The following is an 8,852-nucleotide window of genomic DNA, read 5'->3' as shown; positions in this document are numbered from 1 at the left end:
TACAATTTAAAATTTTTGAAATTATAAATTTTTTTGCCTTCTTTGTAGTTTTTGAAATTTTGAATAATAATCTTCTCTTTATTAAAAAAACGAAATGCCATATTTAATGAAAAGTTATAATATTTCGTAGTTTTTACATTGTAAAAGAGTGAGTTAGCCAATGAATTGTGTCTCTCTCCTCGGGGTGCCTGTGTTTTTGAAAAAAAAGCCCATTTGTATGTCGAGTTCGAACCCGGGACCTTTACCTTACAGTATGAGCGCTAAACCGTTGCGTCCACCGACCCCTCTACCATAGGCTATTATGGATTGTGAAAGAGAAAAATATAATGCCCTTAAAAGTTCAATTTCATAAAGTTGCGTAAAATTCTAAATTTATAAAAGGGCTTTCTCAGACGGGAAACCAAGGAATCAATAGGTACATTAAACCTCAAATTCGAGTCCAATGTCACATCAAAATATCTAACACTGTAAGCAAAAGGATAGGCAAGAAGGGAAACACATCATTATCAACACAAGAATGAAAAGCAAATTTTAAATTTTTAACATTTATTTTCCTTGACAATGAAAAGTGTAATACATTACTTTTTTGTGTTTAAAAGTAGAAAGTTTGAGTCTAATCAAAAATTAATCATTTTATTACAATTATTTATAGTTTGGGTTAAATTAATTAAATTATCACCTGAGAAAATGATAGATGTATCATCTGCATAAATAAATATTTTTCAAGAGAATTTAATTTTCAAAAAATCATTAATACATAAAAGAAACAAAATTGGGCCTATTTGTGACTGCAGTTCTGCCTGAGAAATATGATTCATAAATAATTGTTTATATTTCGTTCTCATTATTTAAAATTTAATTTTTCTGATTTCTTGAGGGAGAGGGCGTTCTTGTTATAAAATTTCACTATAAATAACACTTAGATCGTTTAGGTCTGTTTTTAAATTACAAGACTTGTTTTCTTGATAAATGTACATAATTTCTTTTAATACCCTTCGGCCCATGTTATGCTCAATAGTCGTAACAACATTAACGAAATTAAAGTTATGTTTATTACTGTTTTTGCGTTTTGATAATGCAGTTCCTTGCCTTTCAACATAATTACAGTCATGATGATGTTGTCTAATACGTTCTTATAGATCTGCTTTTTTCAACCAAGATAGTGGGACATTTTGTACAATTTATGCAATACACAACATTAAAGTGTTTTTAGTAGAGATTCTTTACATTTCATTTTTGTGTAGAAGTTTTTACCAACCTTGTTTTTAAATTTAAACACTATTTTTGTATTATTTATTTTTGTTCCTAATAGTAGTTTTAATTTGTTAAATATATCTGATATATATTCACTATTTTTCGTGGTCCGCTTGACCAATTAATATCATTCAATTAATTAAGGTTTTAAGTTGAGATGAAAAAGTCAGTGTCACGAGCGGGATTCGAACCCACGACCTTCGTCTTGATACGCCGCTACTCTACCACTTGAGCTATCGAGGCATCCCGCTCGTGACAATGACTTTGTCACGATAGATCAAGTGGTAAAGTAGCGGCGTATCAAGACGAAGGTCGTGGGTTCGAATCCCGCTCGTGACACTGACTTTTTTATCTCAACTTAAAACCTTAATTAATTGTCTGATATATATGTTATGGGTTGATAAAATCTTTCTTCCTCTGGAGGAGATTTTTTTTTTTTTTTGTTACACTCGTTCTACTACATAACCTGTTTACTAATGATTTTAGATATCCATTAACAAAGTTAGCACCTTGTTTTTATTTTCCTTATGGAAACCAATATCATTAAGTTTTAGTCCCTATTAATCAGGTTGTATGCAGTATTAATTTTCAATTTGGATAATTCAATCAGTAGTTCATTTAGACACCCAAAATTCAATGTCCAATTTAGTCAGTAAAAATAAGTTGTTTGGCTGAAGCAATAAACTTCAACAGAAAAATAATCGAAACTAAGCAGGGTCAAAAAAAACTATTTTCTTGTCCAATTCCTTTTTTTTTTTTTTTTTTTTTTTTTTTTTTTTTTTTTTTTTTTTTTTTTTTTTTTTTTTTTTTTTTTTTTTTTAACGGCGAAATTTCTTTGTAATCTCTATTAACCCGTATATGTTTAGCGGTCATAATTGATAATTTTAATTATTTCAGTTAATTATTCTTTTTATCTAAGGTCTTGATTGTGATGAAAAAGTAAGTGTCACGAGTGGGATTCGAACCCACGACTTTCGGATTCTTTACATGGGCTTAGCCGAAGGTCGTGGGTTCGAATCCCGCTCGTGTCGCTTACTTTTTCATCTCAATCAAGACCTTAGGTAAAAGGAGTAATTTATATTACTTGACAAAAAAAAGACTAATTCGGAAAGACATCTGCAAAAGGAAATCCTTCGAGTGAACGTATGAAGGATAATACGATCTTCCGGTGCCTTTCTCACCAAAAGGGGACCCTCAATTATAAATTCTCGCAAATTTACAAGCCGGTCATAGTACATTTTTTATTTCAAAAATTCTTCGGAAAGTTTTGCCAACGATTATCTCGTTTGGGAAGAAGGAACGCCGAAAAGGTTAGCCTGTAATTTTATCAAATGCCAAAAGGAAGGAACTGAAGAAAAAAAAATCGTTCACTATGCAAAGCCAGATTAACGAATAACAGGTGTATCGAAGCCTGGTTAATGAGCCGGACGACAATTCCTGTTTGGTCGATACTCGACTCCCACACCCTTTTCAAACCAGATCAGGTTATTTTTCACCCTAACTTCTAATAAGTACATACCTACTTTTAAACAAATATATAAAAATAATAATTTTTTAAGCTCGTTAGTCACAAGTATAATAAATGGAGCTCAGGCGACGCTTAGATCTGCAAAATAACTTTTTCTTCCGAACAATTTCACAATTTCACGCTTTGTCATCAACTTGATAAAGTTCCGCTTTTTTGCGTTTATTTTATGTTTGACTAAGAAAAACCGGAGACATTTATCTTATAGCAGTGTCTCATACATCTTTAGTGCAACTCACCAATAAATATTTAGAGATTTTCATTGGCAAAACTATCTTTGGATTTTTAAATAATAATAGACTGATTATTAAAAAAAGGAAAGATAAAACAAAAGAAAACTTACCTACAGCTTCTATGGTATGCTGATGGTTCAAATAATGGAAATGGGACCACATGGCCATCGGACCCACCACATCCATCTTTCAAGATTTACTAGCTTTAAATATCTACAGATTCAAGTAACTTTACTCAAACTGGAAACTAGTCTGGACTGCCTAATTACAAAAAAAACCGGCGTTTACAAATAATTTTATGGGTAGTCAATAAATTGTCTTTTCCAAAATAGACTTTTATTACGTCAGACGAGATTTGGTCTAATGAAGGCCAACTACAGTGGCTTTTTTACTTATACAGCATCATGTATAAAAAAAGAGAAAAATGGAAAGATAAAACAATAGAAAACTTATTTCCGGCATCTATGGTATATTGATGGTTCAAATAATGGAAATGGTACCTACCACATGGCCATCGGACCCACCACATCCATCTTTCAAGATTTACTACCCTTAAATATCTACAGATTCAAGAAACTTTACTAAAAATGAAAACTAGTCTGAACTGCCTAATTACACATACATAAAAGGTTTTAATTTCATAATTTTGTTTATTGGATACAATATTTTTTTTATACAATTAATACCGTGTACACCGTCCTCTGTTAGCTAAAATCTGTAAGGCATACTGTTAATAAGGCTTTTATTAATTTCATAAGGAATTTCACTGCATGGGTGTTGGAACGCTGCACTCAGTCGTTGCAGGTCAACTGGCTGCGGATGATGATCGAAAAGCCTATCTAAAACGCATCCCACATGTGTTCAATGAGATTGAGGTCTCCTGACAAGGGGAGGAAGGGTCAGATGGAAACGGTTTTCTAAGCATGGATGAACAACTCCGCCTCTATGAGGTCTGGCAGTGTCATCCAGAAATCAAAAATCCCTGACAATAAGATTCCTGGTTTGATGGACGTATTCCTCGATAATTTCTTGGAGACACTTCGGTGTGGTTGCCTTCAATAATTTGGAGACCAGTTCGTCCTCCAGTGTAAATCCCAGTTCAGACCATTAAACGGCCTCCTCCAAACTGCACGAACTGGGGCATTGTACGCATCCTCTGTTCTCGTTAGATTCTTCGGCACCTGCTATCAATACACAGACAGAAATGCGACTCATCAGTAAGCATAGAATCATTCTATTGTCTTCTAGGTGCTAAGCACCATATTCTCCTGAGTTGCTGGTGGCGGGCTGTTGCTGCAGATCATCTCAAAAAGGTATACGATATGAGGCCAACTTCCCACAAACGATTAAGAATCGTTTGACTCGATAAAAGTCTTGCCAAAACATCTTGTACTTCATTTAGGATCTGGCGGGCACACTGGAATGGGTTCCATCTTGCAGCAATGACAATATTTCTGTCCTCCCTTAAAGTCGTAATGCGCTGAGATCCACTACCAGTCCTCCTAGTGGCACTGCCAGTCTCCGGGAGACCGTGCTCTGAAAACGCCAACTGCCTCTGCGATATCCACCAGCCGGTGACCTCGATGACTCATTCCCACAACAAAATTTGGAACTTCTGGCTCAAGATGATGTCCTTCCATGATTAAAGAGAATACTGCTGTATCAAAACGAGAAAAGGCGTTTGTTTACAAAATGAGAAATCTTCATGTTTACTATTCTTAATGAGGATTAACATTTGTTTTGTTTTTATTTGGTTTTATCCAACTAAAAAGAATATATCATTCATTTTTCACCAGTTTAGATACAAAGATAGATATATAGAGAAAGATAACTAAATAAATAGATAGAAAGGGAAAGACAATGATAGTGACAATGACAGATATGCACATGAAAACAACATAGACAGATAGAGAGTGAGTGTGTATGAGAAATATAGAACCGTTGAGGCTACAAAGACAGATAGTGATAAATGGTTAGAAAGATAGTATGGGAGTTTTGAGAGAGAGAGAGAGAGAGAGAGAGAGAGAGAGAGAGAAGCAATGGTAGTGACAGAAGAATATACTGTTTGGTTGATTGATTGATTGATTGATTGCGATGTGAGAGAATGATTAATTGATTGACTATGTTTTAGTTCAACACGTAAAGGTAGATCTTTTGGAGAGAGAGAGAGAGAGAGAGAGAGAAGCAATGGTAGTGACATAAAAATTGAGACAGAAGAATGATAGATAAACGGATATACAATAGATAGATAAGAACATAAAAAGGTAGATAAATAGATGAATATACTGACTGATTGATTAATTGGTTGATTGAGAGGTGAGAGAATGATTGATTGATTGACAATGTTTTAGTTCAACACGTAAAGGTAGAGCTTTTGGAGAGAGAGAGAGAGAGAGAGAGAGAGAGAGAGAGGGAGAGAGAAAGAGAGAGAGAGAGAGAGAGGGAGAGAGAAAGAGCGGGAGAGAGAGAGAGAGAGTGATTGAAGCAATGGTAGTGACATAAAAAATTGAGGCAGAAGCTTGTAAACGGATATACAATAGTTAGATAAATACATAAAAAGGTAGATAGATAGATAAATATACTGACTGATTGGGCGATTGATTGATTGATTGAGAGGTGAGAGAATGATTGATTGATTGGCAATGTCTTAGTTCAACACGTAAAGTTATATCTTTTGGAGAGAGAGAGAGAGTGAATGAGAGATAAGAACGGAGGAAAAGAGATAAAGAGCGCTATTTTAAGAGAAATATGAATATACAGAAACAAGGAAAACAAACGTTATATTTGACACAATAATAGATAATAACAATTATTGATATTACCTCTGTTGTTGCGAAGCCTCGTTTAAAAATATATATATATATATATTATTTACGATCTAATTTTTCTTCTTTTTAGTTATCATTTGTCTATTCTAGATTCAATAATACGAAAAATAATTCAAAATTTTTAAAGTCCTTGATGACGCACAAATGTCGAAGCGTTGCACAAAAAATATGAATTGAAAATATGGCAAAAAGAGGGAAAATTCGAAAGGTTGTAGGTTGAGACGGAGAGGTAATGTCCGAGGGGATCGAAGCCACGATAGTTCAAGTGGTTAAAGCAGCGGCGTATTGAGCCGAAGGTCGTAGGTTCGAATCCCCCTCTGACAGTAATTTTTCATCTCAGCCAAACATCTTAGATAAAAAGAATAATTAATATGGTCAATTGTGACCACTAAGCAAATATGGATTAATATGAATTAGGTTTACAAAAAAAAACCTAAACTTTATAAAATTGTGTTAAAAAAATTAATAGTTATTATTCAAATATATTCCCTGGTAACGTTTTTGTTTGTAGGTATTTTATTGGAGTATTTTATTTGCCAGTTTTTGTTAATAAAAGCCTGTGATAAGAGTACATAGGTTGCGTGATAAATTAACCAACCTATAAAGTCTAGATGTATTTTACAACAAAAAATTAATAAATATTTTAAGCAATTAAATTTATGGTATTAATCCTTCAGCTTGGGACTTTTTTTATGAACGAGGATAACTGCCCACATCTTAGATGACGCAGGATGGAAATTCTTTTCCTTCATTAACACCCAAGCTGGAAAGAGAGAAGTGAGGAGAGACCGACATACATAAAGTACAGATCTGACGTAAATATTAACAGTTTTGCCTTTCTATTTGCCTGCCTGTCTAAAGAAAAAGTTTAATTGCAAGATTGGGTGTTTAAGGGGTAGAAAATAAATTTACAAGTGGACCAAATGGCGAAGAAAGTCCTCCAGAGTTCCATTGACGTCATCTCTCAGTAAGTTTCCGCCTTTCACCAAGTTAACTACTTTAAAAAATAAAAATCAAAAAAACCTTGAAAATTCAAAACACGATAGAGCCGGGGAATGTTTTTGAAAAGATTTATCATTGTATTGTCATTCTTTTCGACTGTTTTTCCAACGGGTCACTGTTGTAACGACTAATTGTAAGTTAATCTAAGTGATAAAAGTCAAGTTGAGGCAGTCGTGCTTTTTCGAATCGCCATTCAAATGTTAACGGTGACCCTGGGGTCAGAAAGAAGCCAGGAGACACGATTTATCGGGTTGAATGACCAAAACGGCCCTTCATGCTTTACAAATAAGAAAAAGCCCAAATTCTAAGCGCTCTTGTTGAGAACAAAAGTCTTACTAAACATATGATTTTTTTATTGTCACTTTTTCGTATTTAATGTAGATTTATCTAATAGTATGTTTCTTCTTAGCTATTTCACGGCTTTTATATTATTACAATGCCCTCCTGTGATTTGCCCGATTTGTCTTTGGAATTATTTAAGCGGAACTCCTTCCGGTGAAGTGAGCCCGTTTGAATGGAACTTTATTTTAAATGAAAAGGTTTCGTCTGATTTCAATTGAAAAGAAGCAATGAAAGGGCTTTGTGCCGTTTACATCGCCCGAGGTCAGCTCGCTTTGCAAATCCCCAAACATTTGAACACAAAACGTTTGTGTGATCGTTGTTTACTTGATGTAGAGTTTTGTTGATTTGTTAATCAATCAAAGGTGATACGAACTTATGATATAACTCTTCTTGTTAACTTGTTATATTGTAAATATTCACGTGCTTTGATAAAAGTTGTGTACGATAAATCATCAATCTACAGTTGTAAAATAAAATCTGTTCAAAAGGAAGACCATTTACTTAAAACATTAATAAAAGGCTCTGAGGCTGTTTATGTTTGTAAGATCGAGCTTAATTAACTAAGAAGGAATAATTATATAAACAATTATACTTTCGATTTGTAAAAATTGTTTGTGAAGACGATGTACGGCATAACATGATTTAATTTCAATGTATTTCGTTAAATGTAAGAAAGATCCTTGAGACCTAATTTTGAGAGAAAAGTAAAATGTTAAAAACAAATCAAAATCTCTTTTTCTTTGTGCCTCTGAATGTCTCTCTCCCTTTTTCTCTGTGTCTTTCTCTCTCTCCCTCTCTCTCTCTCTCTCCTTGTTTTGGTCTCTTTCTTCTCTTTCTTTTTTCCTCTCAACCACTCTCTCTCGCTATCTTTCTCCTTGTTTCGCTCTCTTTCTTCTCTTTCTTTCCCTCTCAATTTCTCTCTCTCTCTCTCTCTCTCTCTCTCTCCTGATTTTGCTCTTTTTCTTCTCTTCCTTCTTCCCTCTCAATCCCTCTCTCACTCTCCCTTTCTCTCTTTCTTTCTCTTTGTTTTGCTCTCTTTTTTCTCTTTCTTTCCCTCCCAATTTCTCTCTCTCCATATCTCTCTCTCCTGATTTTGCTCTCTTTTTTCTCTTCCATCTTCCCTCTCAACCACTCTCTCTCTCTCTCTCTCTCTCTCTCTCTCTCTCTCTCTCTCTCTCTCTCTCCTCTTTCTTCTCTTCCTTCTTCCTTCTCAACCACTCTCTCTCTCTCACTCTTTCTCTCTCTCTCTCTCTCTCTCCTGATTTTGCTCTCTTTCTTCTCTTCCTTCTTCCTTCTCAACCACTCTCTCTCTCTCACTCTTTCTCTCTCTCTCTCTCTCTCTCCTGATTTTGCTCTTTTTCTTCTCTTCCTTCTTCTCTCTCAATCCCTCTCTCACTCTCCCTTTCTCTCATTCTTTCTCTTTGTTTTGCTCTCTTTCTTCTCTTTCTTTCCCTCCCAATTTCTCTCTCTCCATATCTCTCTCTCTCTCTCTCTCCTGATTTTGCTCTCTTTCTTCTCTTCCTTCTTCCCTCTCAACCACTCTCTCTCTCTCTCTCTCACTCTTTCTCTCTCTCTCTTTCTCTCTCTCACTTTTTCTTTGTTTTGCACTCTTTCTTCTCTTCCTTTTACCCTCTCAACCACTCTCTCTCTCAATCCCTCTCTCAATCC

This window comes from Cimex lectularius, unplaced genomic scaffold, assembly GCF_000648675.2.
Source record: "Cimex lectularius strain Harlan isolate CLEC.00 unplaced genomic scaffold, Clec_2.1 scaffold89, whole genome shotgun sequence".
Classification (NCBI taxonomy): Eukaryota; Metazoa; Arthropoda; class Insecta; order Hemiptera; family Cimicidae; genus Cimex; species Cimex lectularius.
Note: the sequence above shows the minus strand (reverse complement) of the source record.